Genomic DNA, 20,200 nt, shown 5'->3' with positions numbered 1-20,200 from the left:
ATTTTAATGGCAGCAACTCTCCCCATGAGTGATATAGGTAAACTGTTCCAACGTGTGAGATCATCCTCTATTGTTTTTAATAAGGGGATATGATTTAATCGTACCAAGTCTGAGAGCCTGGCGGAAAAATTTATGCCTAAATATCTAATATTTCCTGACTTTAGTGGGGTCCTAGAGGTTCTCTGGAAATTACAATTCAGAGGCAAAACTGTTGATTTACTCCAATTGATAGAGTAATCAGATATAGATGAGAACTTATCTATCAGTGTGATAGTCTTCAAAAGAGAGCCTTGTGAATTCCCAAGGAAAAGTAATACATCATCAGCATAAAGGCTAAGTTTATGGTCCATATTTTCAGTTTGAATCCCTTTAATATTTGCATTTTGACGGATTGCTGCTGCTAGCGGCTCAATGAAAATTACAAAAAGAGAGGGAGAGAGTGGGCAGCCCTGCCTAGTGCCCCTCTGCAGACTGAAACTTTGTGAAATGAGATCATTTGTCCTAACACGCGCATTCGGAGAGCTGTGTAGTGTTCTGATCCAGTTTATAAAGGATGAACCGAATCCAAATTTTTGCAGAACTGCTAGTAAGAATTTCCAATTTACCCGATCAAATGCCTTCTCTGCATCTAAAGACACGATTGTCGTCTCTAATTTGTTAATAGAACAATAGTCTATTATATTTATCAGTCGACGTGTATTATTGGCTGAGTGCCGACCCTTGATAAAGCCTGTTTGATCTGGATGTACAATAAATGGAGTAATATTTTCTAATCTTTTGGCAAGGGCTTTGCAAATTATTTTAAGATCTACATTAATGAGAGAGATTGGCCTGTAGCTGGATGGGAGTGTGGGGTCTTTGCCTGGTTTAAGAAGCAGGCTAATGTTAGCAGAGTTTAAGGTTGGAGATAAGATGTGGTCATTCTGAATCTGAGTTACCATTCTGAAAAAAATGGGAGCTAGCTCAGACCAAAATTCTTTATAAAACTCGGCTGGAAAACCATCTGGGCCTGGGGCTTTATTATTTGGGAGATGCTGTAGGGCTTCACTAAGTTCAGACAATGAAAGAGGTAAATCCAGAGCTGCAGCCTGGCTGTCATTTAGTTTTGGTAGATTTATATTATTAAGAAATTCTTCAATTTCAGTATCAGATGGGTTAATCTGTGGTGAATATAAGGCTTCATAGAAGTCTCTGAAAGAGTTATTTATTTGTTGTGGGTCATGAGTAATAATACCAGTCGAGTCTTTAATAGAAAAAATAGCTGTTTTTTCTTTATTCAGTTTTAATTGCTTGGCCAGGAATTTTCCAGATTTATTTCCATGCTCAAAGTTTTCCAAACGCAGCCTCTGCAACATAAATTGTGTCCTTTTATCAATTATTTCATTTAGCTCCAGTTTCAGTTTCCTCAGGCTGATAATTGTATGTTCTTGTGGTGAAGCGGCATAAGCAGTTTCTAAAGATTTAATTTTTTGTTCTAATTCTAACACAAGTGCTTTTTCTTTATTTTTCCTATGCGAGCAGTAAGATATTATTTTGCCCCGCATTACTGCCTTTCCTGCTTCCCAAAGAACACATGGTGATATTCCTGGAATATCATTATATTCTAAGTATGCTGACCATTCCTTTTTGAAATAATTAATAAAATCTTCTTCTTTAAGTAATGATGTATTAAATCTCCAGTTCCTGATTGGTGGTGTGACTCTTTTCTGTGTCAGAGACATAGACACCGGTGCATGATCGCTAATAGTGATAGGGTGAATCTGAGTGTCTGTGATATCCATCATTATGGAGCTGCTAACTAAAAAGTAATCTAAGCGGGAATGAGATTTGTGTACTGGTGAGAAATAACTATAATCTCTCAAAGTAGGGTGATGTGAACGCCAAGCATCGCAAAGTCCAAAATCCTTCATGTACTGTTTAAGAATGTCTGCAGACTGCCAGTTCCTCTGACTCACTGCTGTACTGAGCCTGTCAATATCTGCATTAAGTACCAGGTTGAAGTCTCCTCCTATTACAAGTGTGGTGTCAGAGTGATCTGAGAGTGAAGTGAACAAAGCATGAAAGAAGGAGGGGTCATCAACATTTGGTCCATATATACTAGCAATACATAAATCTGTATTCTGTATAGATAAATTAAGTATTATAAATCTACCTTCAGGGTCTATTGTACTGTTGCTAATGTTAAAGTTTATCTTCTTGTTAATCAATATAGCTACACCTCTTTGTTTGGAGTTATAGCAGGCTGAGTACGTGTGAGGGAACTGTGGAGAGGAAAGAGTGAGCACAGATGTTTTGGACACATGTGTCTCCTGTAGAAAAACAACATCTGCTTTTAAGTCTTTTAACCGATTAAAAATTTTTAGTCTCTTTTCCCTCGAACCAGCCCCGTGCACATTCCATGAGACAAATCTGAGTGTGCTCATATTTAAACTAACTGATGGACTGTTGTGTGCTCACTAAGGATGTGTGTGTGTGTGTACATATGTTCTGTATGTTGGCGTGTGCCCTTTATATTGATGTGTGCGTGTGTATGTGCGCTGTATGTTGGTGTGTGTGCATCTGCGCTGTATGTTAGTGTAGTAAACTGTAGCATTGTAAGTGACGTAAACATATTGCTGAGTGCAGAAAGAAAAAAGACGTGTAAAAAGTGACCTAAGTGACATAAGAATGAAATTAGATGAGGGGAAAACAAAACAGAACAAACAAACAAACAAACGATCACGGTACTATGCTGACTCGTCGGCGTTAATGGTACTACTTAGACAGATTTAGACTATTTAATGGTACTGTTTAGATGGTTGAAAAAAAAACTCAGAAAAGAACGTTAATATGGACACAGATCACCTGATCGATCAGCTGAGCCATTGCGTGGTGTTTTTGTCTCGGTAAAGCTGTCCGTTTACATACAGTTTGTCCACGGCGATGACAGCCCGGGAGCCTCCCTGCATGAACTTCTTCCGGATGGGGAATAGGGCCTTGCGTCGCTCCAGAATCTCCTTTGGAAACTGGTCGTTGACGCTGAAGTCCGTCCCTCTCAGCTCCCGGCCGCGGCTCTTCACCAGCTCTTTTTCTTTGAAGTGTTCGAATTTGGCCACGATCGGTCTGGGTCTGCGTGCTCCGGGTCGCTTCCCTCCCAGGCGGTGGACTCTATGGAAGGCGATGGTCTTCACGGCGTCCTCCGGGAGCTTCAGGTGAGTTTGGATAAATTCCTTCACTGTAGCCTCCGGGTCCTCCTCTGCCTTCTCCGGGATACCTGAAAACACAAGATTTTCTCTCATGCTGCGGGCCTGAAGCTCGATAATCGATTCTTTAATTTTCTTATTTTCTTCTGAGAGCCGGGTCGTTTCCTCGGTGAGGGAATTCACCGACTCTCTGAGGACAGCGTTTTCAGCAGCCAGTGTTTCCACCTGATGCTGGCTGAACTCGACTGACTCCCGCAGGGCCTGAAACTCCTTGTGAAGGATTTCAACCAGGGCCAAGCGGGCGTCAAAGCTGGACAATTTGTTATTAATGGACTCCAGAATGTCCACAATATTGGTGGTGGGTGGCGAAGTTGCCTCTGGGGAATCTTCTGGGCGGCTTCTTTTTGTGGACGGCGTTGCTTTGCTGGTGGAGGGAGTCGGCGTCTTGTCTGTTTTCCCCATGACGACTCGCTCAAAACACCCGTCGATGTACCGCAGCAAACTATCCAGGTCCTCTTCACCGTCCTCCAGATTGTTGAAAATAATTTAAGTTAGGCTAAGAAACTACCTATATTTTTTTAGTTTTAAGCCTGTCTAGTTATAAATTGGCGAAAAAAAAAAAAAGGCTAATCACGCAAATGTTTGCTGATAGAGTCACGCCGCCATTAACGATACTGCCGAGATTCACATAGTCTCCCCGTGACTACAGCATAGTCTCCCTGATTAGCATCTTAACTACAAGAAGCAGTTGATAAAGGATTGATAAAGAGACTAAATGAAGAATAGATTGTGATACATAAAAATATCCACTTCCCTCAGTTGTAATAACACTTGAAAACCGAGAAAGGATGCAGTGGGCTGGGGAGTGTAAATGGCACATCATTAATTAACAAACAGACTAAATCAACAAGGCTAGCCAGATTAGTCAGAGCAAGATTAGCCACTGTGGCTACAGCAGCAGACCATGAACGCATGAGAGGAAAATGGGATTAAAGACAAAGCATCCAAAGGCCAGAATTTCACTCTGTTTTATTGTGGATGAAGAAATATAAAGAAGTGTGGGAGAAGGTCCTTTCTCCTTCAGAGATGAGAAAATAGCCTGTGGTGGCCTTAAGCATCTAACAGTCTGTATCAAGAACTAATGTGAAGACGTACCTGAGACGCACAAGCAGAACTCACAATGCAGGTGTGCAGAGAAAATCATTCAGGCCTTACCTGAGATGAATCTAGATTCTGAACTGCATATGCTAACCAAAATAGGCCATTACAATACACCACTGAATAACTGTACATATCTGATACATAACTGTCAGCTCAGCCTTACTTTAACACTTACAGTTTGGTTGCCTGATAACACTGTAAAAAAAAACCTGTTAAAAATCCGTGGAAAAACAAAACATCCTGCTAATTTTCTGCCAGTACATTTTCCGTTTTTTTTTTTTGTTTGTTTTTTTGTTTTTTGGACTTTTTATGGTCTTTTCTGTCAACCCCAATAAAGAGAATTCAGCAAATTTACAGTATATCCTTTCATCGATATTTCTCTTAATTTAACATGGATAATTCAGTAAATTTAGAGTCTCTTTTCAAGAACCTTCGAAAATAATGGTAATTTGGATATGGGTCTGTAATTAGAGAGAACAACAGGGTCAAGGTTTTTTTTTAATTAGAGGCTGCACAACAACATGCTTGAAGGCATTTGGAACATAACCAGATGTAAGACAACTGTTAATCAGAGCAAAAACCTTTTTAAAATAGATAAGCTGCAGTTTGCTAATGGACCTATGATATTATTTAACCAAATAGCAACAGACTGGTGCAGATCTGTCATAAAGTCAGGTTTTTAAAAGAAAAAAAAAAAAAAAACAGTTTCAGTATACTATATATTACCATACAATATGTGCATGCTATTGATTGTGGTTTTGTTGGGAGCAGTGATGGTTATAAAGTCTTACAGCTGCTGGGAGGAAGGATCTGCGGTAACACTCCTTTGTGCATTTAGGGTGCAACAGTCTGTCACTGAAGGAGCTCTCCAGTTCAGTAAGAACTTCACGCATGGCGTGGGAGACCTTGTCCATCATTGATGTTATTTTGGTCAGAGTCCTTCTGTCTCCCACCACCTGCACTGGGTCGAGAGAACATCCTAGGACAGAGCTGGCCTTCTTGATGAGCTTATCTATCTCTCAGCTGCAGATAAGCTGCTGCTGCATAGAAGATGGCTGATGCTACTACAGAGTCATAGAAGGTCTTCAGGAGTGTTCCCTGCACTCCAAAAGACCTCAGCCTTCTCAGCACGTAGAGTCTGCTCTGACCCTTCCTGTAAAGCGCATCAGTGTTGTGAGTCCAGTCCAGTTTATTGTTCAGGTGAACACCCAGGTACTTATAAGAGTCCACTATCTCAATGTTCACTCCCTGGATGTTCACCGGCTTGCAGAAATCCACCACCAGCTCCTTGGTTTTAGCAGCGTTGAACAGGTGGTGGTTCCACTGGCACCAGTCCACAAAGTCCTGAGTCCTCTGTCTGTACTCTGCGTCATCCTCAACTGTGATGAGGCCAACTATGGCAGAGTCGTCAGAGAACTTCTGCAGATGGCAGTGTGGGGAGTTGATGGAGAAGTCTGCAGTGTAGAGGGTGAAGAGGAACGGTGCCAGCACAGTTCCTTGTGGGGCCCTCGTACTGCAGACCAGCCTGTCAGAGACACAGCCCTGTGTCCTCACGTACTGTGGGCGGTCAGTGAGGTAGTCCAGGAGCCTTAAACGAAAGAAACTCAACTTGACTACAGAGCTAATCTGCTTATCAAATTTTAAAGAACTGTCAAAGATACCACCAAAGTTCCTTGCAACACGATGGCAATAAGAAGATAAAAGGCCAATGGCACTATCATAGCCATCTAAAATGTGGGGTTGTCCAAATAAGATAATTTCTGTTTTACTTTTATTTAGTTTGAGAAAATTTCTCCAACCATAACCGAATGTCTCTAAGACAGTCCACTAGTGTATTCACAGATGTATGACTTTTAGATTGTAGAGGTAAATAAATCTGTATGTCATCTGCAAAGTAATGGAGTAATCTTTTCAAAAATGGAGCCATGGGGAAGCACTGTTTAATATTTAGTAACAAATGGTTTAGGTGCAAATTAGTTATGTGAGAGGCTATTGAATGTGTTTTACAAATTCATTTAAACACACAGAACAAATAATTTAGTTAATAGTTTACTGATAAAAGATATTAATGTAACATATTTCATTTATTCCAGAACGTGTTTTTCCTTCAAATATATGCATTTAGATTCCCCACTAGATGGCGGTGTTGCCTCGCGTTTGGGCAGAGGCGAAGAAGACAATGTTGTTAGCTAGTTTTTAAGCATGTTAGCCAGCCGAACAAGTGTGTTGTACAAATGTATTAATTAGATGCGGTTCTAGTAAAAGCAAGATGAAGTTCAAATCGGACGTCTGGGCATTTTTCCTTTAAAAACAGATGTTGCAGCTAAATCCACAACAAGCACATACAAGGAAAAGAGAAAGGGGCCCAATAAAGAATCCTGGGGAACCCCACACTTAAGAGGAGACATTGATGATGAGTACTGTCCCAGACGCCCAGTGAAACTTATATCAGACAGATATGACTGGAACCCTCTTGTTGTGGCCATTTATCGTTTATGCTGAATTTGTCAATATATTTAATTTAGTTTATAATCTAAGATCCGCTTTGGTTGCTATGGTTACTTTGGGTTGGAAGCCTTTAGACCCTCCCATGTATTTATGAATGGGGAACACACGGGTGTGGGGTGGAAATGTTTGGTCAAATGTCCGGTGTGTTGACGGGAGGTTAAGTAATTTTTTAACCACTTTTTAGCGCTTGCATAGCACTTGTAAAGTATTTTTTTTGGGGGGAAATAAACGATGTGTAATAATTAAATAAGCAAGTCTAAAGTGCGTAAAGGAAGTAAGCTGCCTGTTGCCACCGACGGCGTTGTGTCTGGACTGATTTTGGTTTAAAGTCTAGAAGGCCGTGACACCTCTAACGTCCATACGTGATTCAAGGCGTGAAAGAGGAATACTGTGATCTACAGTGTCAAAAGCTGCAGTCAGGTCCAGCAGCACAAGGACAGAAGCATCAAGAGTTAAGAGCAGGTCATTAAAAACTCTTAAAAGGGCTGTTTCTGTGCTCTGCTGTAGCTTAAAACCAGACTGAAACGTCTCTGAGATACCAATTAAGTCAAGATATTACTGTAATTGAATATACACAACTTTCTCTAAAACCTTAGACAAAACAGGAAGTTTAGAAATAGGCCTAAAAGTAGAGAGCACGGCAGGGTCCAAGTTACTCTTTTTGAGAAGGGGCTGTATAGCAGCATGTTTAAAAACAACTGGGACACAACCCGACCTCAAAGAGGAATTGATTAAATTCACAATGCATGGCCCAAGAGTATTAAATACCTCCTTAAAGAGACGAGGTGGAATGATGTCTAATGGACAGTGTTAAGGTCGCATATGAGAAACTATATCTGTTAAATTGTATAGAGTAAAATCAGAGATTCTTTGCAGATTTCTCAAGCAGTCTTCAAGTACATGATTTTCACATTCTCTGTATATCCCATACTGAAGAGCTCTTTCTTTGTTGTGGCATTTTCTTACAATTTTGTCCAAAATGTCCAGCGCCATGGCAGCCACCTGAAATTCCACACTACAGGCAATTGTTTGGACAGCTCAGTATAGCACAAGGGGGCTTACACGCAATCTCTTAATTCAGATATCTAAGAACGTAATTTTTACTAGTCATAATTACGTTTGAGATATCTTTAATTGTAATTACGTATGTGTGACCTGTCAAATGACGAATCCGGTGATGTCATTTGAGATATCTTGAAAGAAATTTTGACTCGTCAAAATATAATTGAAGATATATTTAATTATTATTCTTACTAGTCATAATGTAAATGCAGATATCTTAAATTACCATTCTGGATAGTCAAAATGTAGTTTTGTCTAGTCAAAATGCATTTTTAGATATCTGAAATGTAATTACGGATAGACAGACGAGATGGATTTTATATTAAAACGGCCTGCCATACGCTGTAATCACTGTCTCTGGGCTTCCTCAAAAGACAGCAATGTCAAACCAGGACTTAATCTGGCTCTATTATTGTACATCTTGGAGGCTCACTCTGAAATCAGTGGTGTTATTGACCAGAAAAAAAGTGGGATGGAAAAAGTTAGCAGTTGTGACAAGGTTTGTATGGCCTCCCCATTTCCCCATCTCAAAAATGGAGATTATTGATGTGCAATAAAAGGAGGCTGCAATGCACGTTAATTCACTTTAGACCCTGAAGCCTGAGGAAATGGTGGACCAGAAGGACAGATTTCATGTCACATTACCTTCTAATGCTTCAGCACATGTTTATCCAAAAAATAAGATATGGAATTACAGGACAAAACTAGCTAAGCTCATCATTCTGAATGAGCCATATGAAGTCAGTGTGATTGAATTCAAATATCTGAGAGTCTGGACATCTTTTCAAAGAGCTAATGGGATAGTGAGTGTTTACGATCCAGAAAGAAAAATAATTGTACATCAAGACCTTCCTGTGGGCTATTATGATTCAGTACCACAAAAAAAAATAAAATATTTATCCCCGTTTGGGTTGGAAATGATCTGCAACTTTAGTATTTATCAAGACACTATTACTAATAGAATTTGCATTGTAGGACCAGAAGTAAATGCTCTCATATTTAAAGCAGAGTTAGCTGAAATATTGGGATTTCATTCTCGCAAGCGTTTTGTACTAAGGAAGAAAACCAAAGAGGTGCCCCACCCTGAAGACATTCATGGGGGTACGATGCAACACGTACATTTATATAGATATTGTGGATTATCAATTGGTTGGTGATTCCCATGTCCCGCTCTTGAGGTGTATAAAAGTGGCCAAATACCAGCACTGCATACTCATTCCCACATTCACACTAGTCTCCAACTCTGCCATTGCCACAGGTTGCAAAAGTACAGGCATTCTGTATTCAAGTAGCTGTACAGATACTTGTGTTAAAAAATATTCAGGTAAAAGTTTAATTACCATACATGCATGTGTCTGTGTATACGTATACATAGGCATGTTTGGGTAATAATATAACTAGTTTAATTATGAACTTGCAAAATGCCATAGGGACAGGACTAGATAAGCTATTGCTTCTTCCTGCTCCCTTTTCGAACACCATGAGATTTGTTTATAAAATACATTGCCAGACATTTTATTTATTAATGTTTGCTTTGGATCTGTTGTATGTATATGTAAATATATGCATATATACATTTATGTATGTTTTATTTTCCTAAACGTTTTTTTTTTTCTTTTTAATTTTGATTGTTCGAAATAAATTCAATTAAAAAAAAAAAAGTTCAACTTTCTTACACAAGTAAAAGAGTACAGGCTCTGAAATGTACTCAAAGTAAGAAAGCAGTGTTGTGGTCCAGACCACCGAACCCGAGATCGAGACAAGACCAAGACCAGTGCCCCACACTACATGACACAATAAAATGTGAAATATGATCAAAATCAAATTGATCTCAAATTGATATGAAAGATCCACATTCCCATAACAACACCTAGATATTAAACTTACAGCTGAAATAAATGTAACCATCTTTATTTAATACTAGGTGACTTCCATCATTTATCACAGAATGTAAAACAACTGTTCATAGTTAATCACAATAGTCTTTACTTTTCTCTGCCTTTCATAAACAGTACATAAAGTTATGTTGTTTTTAAACCAACAGCAATCTTTGTAAAAATTAATTATTTCAAAACCACATAGTTAAATGTGTAAAACTGAAAAAATGGCAGTCATCGACAGTAAGAACTAAAGCCACAAGTTTCTCTTTTACAGATTAAAGCTGCAGTTTGTAACTTTTATTAAAAAAAACGGACAGCACTGTCAATCACTCCTCATGTAAGCTCTGTTCAATGTACTAATGGCGGAAAAACAACTTACTTATCTGCCGTCATTGGTAGCCATGCTAAGTACAGGCTTCTAGCCAGGAATTTTTTTCAGCCCGGCGCTATTGCTAATGCTAATCAGTAAGCTAATGCTAACTGCTAAATTACGCTTCCGCTTGTTAACCCCTTAACTGGCAGCAAAAAAATCACCTGACAAAAACTACATAACACCCTCTGGTTATTATTGGCTCTGAACAACCCATTTCATAGCCTATTAACTGGCTGCGTCTGGTCCGCCGGCCGAATGAAGTGCATTTATATGGCAGGCTAGACCCGCCCATTTTGACTGACACCTCATTCGGCCAATCATGTTAAGAAATGGGTTTCCCAGAGCCAATAATACTCAGAGGGCATCACGTAGCTTTGTCAGGTGATTTGGTGCAGCCAGTTACATGATTGGCCGAATGACGTGTCAATAAAAATGGGAGGGTCTAGCCTGCCATATAAAAGGGACTACAAACGGCCCGTCACCGGGCCCTTGCCAGTTAAGGGGTTAATTGAGTGACGGGGCCTATGTGTGTAACTGGAAAACACCTCTGAAGCCTAGGCAGTAATCACAGTCTTTGTGGACCTGTAGTTACGTTTCTCGAGGTGCATGTCAGGTTAGGGTCAGAGAGGATTTTTGGTTATGTGCATAGGACTGATACAAAACTCTAAATCAGGCCTTATTAGATTGATAGAATGATCATTTTTGCATATAATCCAAAAGAGTTACACTTATATATCATGCATTTAATGTGTCCCAGAGCGCCATTTCCTTCCACTAATGGGTTTGCAGAAATCACGTAAAAAACATACACAACAAAAACATAATCTGGATGTTTTTAACGATCAGTTGCTAAAAACATTTCCTACATTTGAATATAAGCCACCATGTTGTAAGCATAAACTATCATGTTTTTAATGCAACAACAGGGAGTGACATCATCTTGGTGGAAACTGTAGTTATTTTCTTGTCTGACTATGGCTTTCTGAATACAAGTAGGGCTTCACCTATCAGTTATTTTAGTAATGGAGTATTCTATCAATTGCTCCATAAATTATTCAAGTAATCTGATAAGAACTAATTTTTCATATTAACAGTTCATCTGCATATTTTAACTTCTGTACTGCAGATTTGTCTCTGTGTGAAACAAACAGCGGTGGATGGAGCAGTCGCAAAGTTCTCTGTTCTTCATGTTGATGATCAGGTGGCTGATGAAGGACCTCCAGCTGTTTCCCAGTAAAGGTTTTAACAGTGGTTACAGGAACAAGCGCTGCTACTTTGGATGCTAGAAAAACATCTCCTTTCGCTCCACCTGAGCTCACCGTCTCGGTAACGGCTCCGCCTCTTTGCACTCGCTATGCCTGTGCAGACAGACTGCATGTAAAACAGGCACGTAAAATGGGGGGGCATCCCGCACCAAATGATCGGTAGTGCTAATGGCAGCCCCTGCTAGCAAACTGTGGTTATAGCGATCCCTTCTGGTGGCTACAGTTGAAAGAAAGAAAAAAAATAACAGCTGACTTTCTGTGCACAACACAAAGGCACACTCACAGCACAGAGCAGTGGGGCATGGAAAAACTTGTAAGCGATGATCCACTCGTGTTAAAGGGTCATTTTTTTCCAAATGATGGAAATGCATTGCAGCGACAGAACTTTAATGCCGTTAATGTGGATTAAATTCTCCGCTTTCACCGAGACACCTGAGCTGCAGACAGAGCCGGCCCAAGGCATAGGCGACATATGCAGCTGCATAGGGCCCTCTGACCACCAGGGGGCCCCCAAGCTCACCAAATTTGTGATGAAACTTTATTCTTTTTTAACATGCCAGTGTCCTAAAAGAAAGAATCTATCCACGTCCTCATATTTGTACAATTGTAACAATACTAATTTAATGAGTAGGCCACTTGCTGACTGACTGCGTGCGTCGCGTGAATTCAGGTAGTTTGGGCAGGCATGCACATCAGCAGTGCTCCAGGTGACCTGATGGTCTGTGGGTTTCGGTCATTTGTGGATGAAGCTACGAAACAGAAATGTGACAGAATTAGCTGTCCCTGTGGGCCAGAGAGAGGGTAAAGGAGAATATTGGAGGAAGAAAAAGACAAAGGTATGTTTCCATGAGCGGTTACAATAGTTTAGTTTGTAACCAGCTCCAAACGTACTTAGCTATCGCTAGCTGGCTAAGTATGGTATTTATCATATCACATTGTCTCTATCAAAAGCAACTTGTCAGCCTGTGTCACGTTCCTTACTCTGTTACTAGTAAATATACATTTTGCTTGGATCTTATCATCATGGTCGTGGGTTTGTGACCCAGCGATTACAATTTTAGTACTTTTCAATTTATATTGTTAATGTTACTGTTTGATTCCTAGTTTATTGTGTTGTTGCAGTTTTTATTTAATGTCTTTTTCTGGCAATTCCTGGTTGGTTTCATTGTTTCTATCCTCAGGCTGCTTAGTTTAGTTTTCTGAGTGCTGTTCTTGACTGTTGTTATCTATTTAATCCTGTTTCAGTTCTCAGCCTTCCGGTGTTCTCGGTTCTGTTTGATGTTTCATTGTTTCTGGTTTGTTCTCCTGTTAAGTGGATTTTAGTCCTGTCTCTGTTCCTTGTGCTGTAGTTTAAGTCTTCCTCTTGAGTCTAGTTATGATCTTGTGCTCTAGTGTAGGTTTTGTAGTCCCTCAGTGTGTCTGCTTCCCTGTATTGTGTCAAGTCAGCATTTGTTTCCATGTCTGCTTCTTGTTTTACTTTGTATCATATTCAGTTTTACTCCCCTGGTCTTGTTCTGCTGTGCTCCCTGGTGTGTCCTATCCCCCTGATCACCTTGTGTGTGTATCATCTGTGTCCTCCTGTTCATTGTCACATCGTCTCACTCAGGTAGTGTGTTTCCTTGTTCCCTGAGTTTCCCTGAGTATTACTAGTTGTTGACCTATTAGCTCCAGGTGAGTTTTCTAGTTTCCTTGTAACTGATGTACATCCAGCAATAAAGTTGTGTATTTCTGAGTTCACGCTTTTTTCTCCTGAGTCCTGCGTTTGGGTCCTTATCCTGCCTGCAACACTGCAGAATCATGACTCTTTTATGTCAGGGCTGTTCAGTATTTACAAGGTTCAGTGGACGGGACATGCTAGCTTTGCATATCTTGGTTTTATTCATGCATGTACAGACAGAACTGCTTTTGTGAGCTGTGGTGGTTTATCCTGGTTCAATAACTTCCTGACAGTGTTTTGTTTTCACACTGTGGTCAGGTTGCATGGATAGACTAGTGGACCTCACTTTTATATCTCATTTGTGCTCTTGGAGTGCCACCATGCCAGTTTGTGGTATAGCAGCATAATAACATTTACAGTACTGGGCCCAATTGCTGACCAATTGCTCATGTTTATATTATTCTATTGATGCTCGGCAATTCTGCATGCTGCATAATTATTATTTATATATTACAAATGGCTTATTTACTAGTCTGTAATTAGGTGCCTTTGCACAGTTATGCACAAATCTCCATCTTTTGAATGAAAAGAGCATGTCCAAAAGCAGGTCAAACAGCCTAAATTACATATTTCCTAAAAAGTCTATGCCCTCTAGATTGGATATGGAATGCATTCAACTGTGTCATGGACATAGTTTTCCAATTTTTATTATATTGAAATACACTGTTTTTCAATGGGCTGAGACTGAAACAGTGATGCATCCCAAAAAATTTATATTCAACTTCAACCTTTCTGTTTTAATAATGGTTAGACTTAGGAGACAATGAAGTGGTATGAGGGGGCCCCCCCAAATCAAATTTTGCTTAGGGCCCCTTCAAGGCTCAGGCCGGCTCTGGCTGTAGAGTTAAAACAAAACATAGAAGCAACAAATTTGTGTTGAGGATTTTTAATAATCGAATTGTTGCAGCCCTAAAATGTGCATTAAATTTTCAGTTTGTGTATCAAAATACATGAAGGTTGGTATTTACCTTTCATGCTTGGATTTTTTTTGTTGCATTGGAAGCCTGAAATTTTCATTTGATCTTCATTTTTTCTCTAACTTCTCCTTGCATTCATGCCAGTTGTCATTTCGATTTCTGAATCCGTGAAATCAAGTACATGCACGACCGTAGCGAGATCAAATGTGCACATTGTGAATGAAACTGCCCGTGTTCTGTGGTAGATTGCAAACTGTAGTGAAATGATACAGGCGCAAGCGGTGATAATAGCAACGACCTAGCCGGGGCGAAGTCCGCAGGGTGCGCTCCTGGGAGAAGGCAGAGGAGCGCAATTGTTTTTGGATTTGAATCAGTACGCTTTACATCCAATAAAAGCGAGAATGTTAACTAATAAACTGGACAATATTCTGGCAATTTAGTGATATTAGGTAAATATAGATTTGTTTGAATTTAAACCTATTCCATTTGCTCAAGTTGATAAAGCTCTGGGGGGGGTCAGTCTTCAGTCCATATCTGTAAATAAAATTTGGAAAGCTGCTTATGTTCTCACCTTTATTAAAGGTAGAGCGCCATCATGTTAAACAGCTACTATCCAATATCTTAATAGCTTTCAGTGCTGGCCAAGAGCCTAAGTTTCATGAACAGTTTTTGTTTGATAATCTTATGTGATTTTCAGTCTGGTTTTATCATTATCATTACTGCTGCTGCAGCTATGACAAATAATCTCATAGGTGGCCTGGACAGAAACATCATTGTGCTGCTTTATTTGTGGATTCAATTCAATTTTATTTATATGGCACCAATTCACAATGATTAATCGCCTGAAGGCGCTTTATATTGTAAGGCAGTGGTTCCTAAAGTCAAGAGTGCTGTGGCCCATTTAGAAACCAGAAAATCCCATGGGACCCTCCTCCCCCCTGGTCGTTTATCAGGAAAATACCTCCAGCAGAACCAAGCTCAGGAGAGTCAGCCATCTGTCGCAACTGGTTGCGAGTGAGAGCAGGGAGACAGGACAAAAGACACACTGTGGAAGAGAGCCAAAGATTAATAACAACATGATAAAATGCAGAGTGGTGTATAAACAGAGTGAAAATGTCATGGTCATGGGTGTGTTGCCCAGTGTTTGTGTTTTTGTTCTTTGTAGTCATCAGGAAAAATTTAAACAGTGAATATGGGGACTCAGCATATAGACGTTGAGGTCTTTTATTCTTGCAAGGGAGCCGTTACGTTCAGCAAATGCTCCCTGAGGGTGTCCAGTAGAGCACTTTTATATACAGGGTTACAGACAATGTCCATGATCTCTGACAGAAGAGCAAGTGCAGACACAAGAAACCACACAGTTCTTGTGTCACTTGTCGCCACTTCTGCTTTTTATACCTACGAGCAGACAGCCAGGCTTTGCATCTTTCTAGAAAACAAGTCACATCACTCTTTCTGTTACTAAATAAGGAAACAGTAACGTTTACCTTTGTATAACCTTTCATAAACTAACATTAGTGTATCCTATCCTTGTTATTGTCATACATTTTATGAGTGTGTACAGGAAAGTTCATTCTGTTCAAAACAACTTCTGAGAGGTCACGCAAAGCTCTCTTCACATGTAGCCATACAAGACACTTCATGTAACAGCTTTTGCAGGTACTCATATAAGCATGATTATTATGACTAGCATAGCAACAATTTTTCTAAAAATTGCTCTGTTTCAGTTCATGCTTCTTAGTTTAGATTGCTAGTTTATTATTGGTTTGGATTCTTTTGTGTTTCGGGTTAAGCAGGTGTTTCATACTCCTATGTTTAATCTGCTTCTTGTATTGTTTATCTTCTGTCCTTGTCTCGAGTTCACGTGTCTTAGTCTCAGTCTCTGTTTGCCACATCCTGTTTTATTTTGGTATGTCTTTGGTCCTTTTGCTTTTTGTTTAGTTTTGCTTCCTGTGTTTCCCTCCCACCTTATTCCAATTCTATCATTACCTGGTGTGTATTTGTTGCCTTAATTTCCCTCTGCTATTTGTCATATTGTGGCCTCATGGTGGTGTATTTGTGTGTTCTTGGTTTTTGTCTGAAGAGCCTTAGTTTTGGATACTGTGCCTAGTTCAGCTCCTTGAAGGATTTTTGTATGCTAACTTAAGCAATAAAATCACTTAGGCTTATGTCTGTCTGCCAAGTCCTGCATTTCCACCACTGCAACAGATCAGCCTGTCCACATTGCCAACTACAGTGTATCAGCCCATCGCTGCCACTGCCACCAGGCTTTCCCTCACCAGCCTCTTTTTTGATGCAAATGTGGGCTGAGGACAAGGAGCCTGTTGCTACTGCGCCTGCTGCTCCTTCTTGCAAGAGGAAGCGCGGCTCTCAAGAGCGAGATCTGCAGCCCCAGCCTGCCGCCACAACCAGCTCTGCTCATCCTCAGTCAACGCTGCATCCTCTGTGCAGCTTCAGCTCACACCCATCTCTCAACCCATGTATGTGGCACCGGGCCATTAGAGAACTTCCCTTTTGTTAGTTATTCTGTTTTGTCTGTTATCTGTTTCACCTGATACTGTTTCCCTGTCAGCTCTGGCCAGCAAAGACAATTCTTTCTGAGCTGGCCGTTGATAAAAACTGCATGTGGTGCAGCCTTCAGCATCTCTACAATCTGCAGCGCCTGCAGCTCCACCGCCTCCACCTCAGTCTTCGTCATCATCAAGAATCATCAGCCATGCCTTTGTCCTCGCCATCTTTGTGACTGCTCAAGGTCTACATCTCCACTGCCAAGCCCAAGCCAAGCCACCCAAGGGTCTCCATCACCTCCTCCTGTGACCACCTGCCAGGTGAGAGTATTCTTTGCTGTCAGGTCCCAAAGACTCTCTGTCACTGTTGTCAAACTCAAAACTGACATCATTGCTCTAGTCTAGTCATCTTTCTGCCCATGTACTTCAAGCTAATCAGTCTCCACTTTGCATACTATAAATCTCACTGTTTATCTTTCATCTTTCCTTGCAGACTCATTTGTGCAACTAACCTCCTCCCCATCTCCACCTCATCCAAATCACTCAGTGAGCTATCCAAGCCTCCATCTTTATCTTCTCCACCACCAGTGTCTAGACTCTGGGGGTCCTGACCCAATTCCTATCATCACTGGGATTACGTTCTGCTTCGATGGGCCATTGGAGTCTAACCACCAAATAGATTAATTGAATTCTGTATACCAATAAATGTTCAACTTTTCCAAATGCTCTGTCCTTGTTGAACTGTATGTGTTTGATTATGTCAGTATTCCCTGACCACCTCACTGAAGAGGCGCCCAGGAGGCATCCTTGTCAGAGGAACCATCTCAACTGGCACCTTTTGATGTAGAGGAGTAGCAGCTACTCTGAGCCCCCATTGAACCAGTGCACTCCTCACTAACTCAAAGGGAGAGGCCAGCCACACTTCAAAGGATCCAGGATATGGACCAGTGCCGCGTCCACATCACCATCCCAATTTGAATTGGGAGACCCTACCAAGGGGCCCCTGAACAACATAGCCCTTGGGATCACTGGGACACACAAACCCCTTCACCACAGTAAGGTGGGGATTCATGAAAAGACTAATAATAATATAACTCACACGCGCCTCTCTGCAAGATTGATATATTGCACTATAGAGTGATACTGTAGCTTACGGTATAAAGATTTCATGAAATTGTGACATTTTTCATTTCTTTCAGATAAAAGAAAGTGTCTAGTTTGCGAATGGGCGCGTCACTGCCAAGGACTACCGAACCATTCTGGAGGACCATGTGCATCCAATGGTTCAAACATTGTATCCTGAAGGCGGTGCCGTGTATCAGGATGACAATGCACCAATACACACAGCAAGACTGGTGAAAGATTGGTTTGATGAACATGAAAGTGAAGTTGAACATCTCCCATGGCCTGCACAGTCACCAGATCTAAATATTATTGAGCCACTTTGGGGTGTTTTGGAGGAGCGAGTCAGGAAACGTTTTCCTCCACCAGCATCACGTCGTGACCTGGCCACTATCCTGCAAGAAGAATGGCTTAAAATCCCTCTGACCACTGTGCAGGACTTGTATATGTCATTCCCAAGACGAATTGATGCTGTATTGGCCGCAAAAGGAGGCCCTACACCATACTAATAAATTATTGTGGTCTAAAACCAGGTGTTTCAGTTTCATTGTCCAACCCCTGTAGATGAGATTCAGTTGCAGTTGTACAACAACTGAATGGCCCATAAGAATGGGCCAGACACCCCATACTCCCACAGCACCCCCACCCCCCACAGGATGCCCCGAGGGATGCGGTTGAATGTCTTCACCAGATCTACAGTACAAAGCACATGTAGACTGGATGGGCAAACTCTCACACACACTCAAATATCCTTGAGAGGATAAAAAGCTGGTCCAGTGTTCCACAATGAGGATAAAAACTGCATCGTTCCTCTTGAATCCGAGGTTTGACTAATGTAGGAACTCTCTTTTCCAGCACCCTGGCACAGACCTCTCCAGGGAGGCTAAGGAGCGTGATCCCTCGATAGTTGGAGTACACCATCTGGTCCCCCTTCTTAAAGATAGGGACCGCCACCCCAGTCTGCCAAAACAAAGGCACCGCCCCAGATTTCCATTTGATGTTGCAGAGGCGTGGTGGTGGCTGAAGCAAAAAACTTGGGTGTGGGAGGAGTTTGATATCTTTGTGATCTAGTAATTTATGATGAGTATGACAACACTGGGTGGTATCTGTTGCACTGTAGTACATAGAAAATTTGGGGTGGTGGTGCCCTAGACTGTGTGCTGTTATACTTTCAAAGGTGACAGCTGCACATTAAAGCTCTGAAACTTTAAACTGGATCCATTCAAACATTTAAGTTTGGTATCCCACAGCCTGATAAAGGAGATGTGGGAATCGCTTCAGTTTCTCAGCAGATCAAAGTAAATGGTAAATGGATTAGTTCTTAAATTGGGCTTTTTTACTCTAGTAGAGCTTTATACTGTACAACACGTTTGAATTCACCCATTTGCACACACATTCATACAAGCACTTTTTTCTGCATCTAAGTGCTTTCTGTCAGACATTCAAACACATATTCATACTCCGATGAATACATCGGGAGGAAGTTGGGGTTCATTATCTTGCCCAAGGATACTTTGGCATGCAGGCTGGAGCAGCTGGGAATCAAACCACCAACCTTCCAATCAGTAGATGACTTGCTTTACAGTACCTCCTGAAGAACAGCCACCTCCAAAGTGAAATTAATGTGATTGCTTGCACAAGTAATCTTGGTGTGTGTTCTGTGTTCTAGTAGTTGCATTTCTGTAGCAGTATAAAAGAGACTTAGCAGCAGATTAGAATCAAGTATAACAGTTCATTGTAGATGTCCTGCTTTAGGATCATAATCCTGCTTCATTGTCCTTTGAGGCTGGACAGCAGCCTTTACATATACAGTAGAGGCATGCATGTATAACACAACATTACCATAAAGCCTGTAACAACAAAGCTTTCCCCATATCATCCATAAGATTTTCATAATGTGAACGGCCAGGTTGCTGGTATCTACTGTGCTTGGATTCCTCAGGGTGAAAGACATAATGTTGTCTTAGCCAGAGTTGCAACAAGATGTATACTTGCACACTCACACACTTTAAAAAAAACCCCACACACTAAAGGATCATTGGGGTGCTATGGGACCTGCTGCAGCATAATGGGGCCTAAGTCATGCATGTATTCATGCAACCCAGCAGCACAGAGGACACCTTGATCTCTGTGTTAAACACTGCTGGTTTTGCAGAGGAAGTCAGGACCAATACACCACTTAAGCCATGTAGCCGCTGCATTGCCATTATGTTAGTAATAATCCATTGGCTATTGTTTATGTTAAGAATTGGTCTTATCTGTGAGTTGAGTGTGTGAGTCAAGTGTGTGAAAAGGCATTGCAATAAAACAGTTCCTTCTGGTTAGAAACTAAGAACACATACAGTATGTCAAAAGATATATATTCAGCACATGGTTGAAATTACTGGAGTGCTCTAACCCTCACACAGACTCACACACCAAGAGGTCCAGTTAGGTTTAAGATGAAATGATACACAAGACAACCATGCATCAATTTTCAGAATTTCACGTGTCACTGAACCTATCC

This window comes from Archocentrus centrarchus, chromosome 20 (genome assembly GCF_007364275.1).
Source record: "Archocentrus centrarchus isolate MPI-CPG fArcCen1 chromosome 20, fArcCen1, whole genome shotgun sequence".
Classification (NCBI taxonomy): Eukaryota; Metazoa; Chordata; class Actinopteri; order Cichliformes; family Cichlidae; genus Archocentrus; species Archocentrus centrarchus.
Note: the sequence above shows the minus strand (reverse complement) of the source record.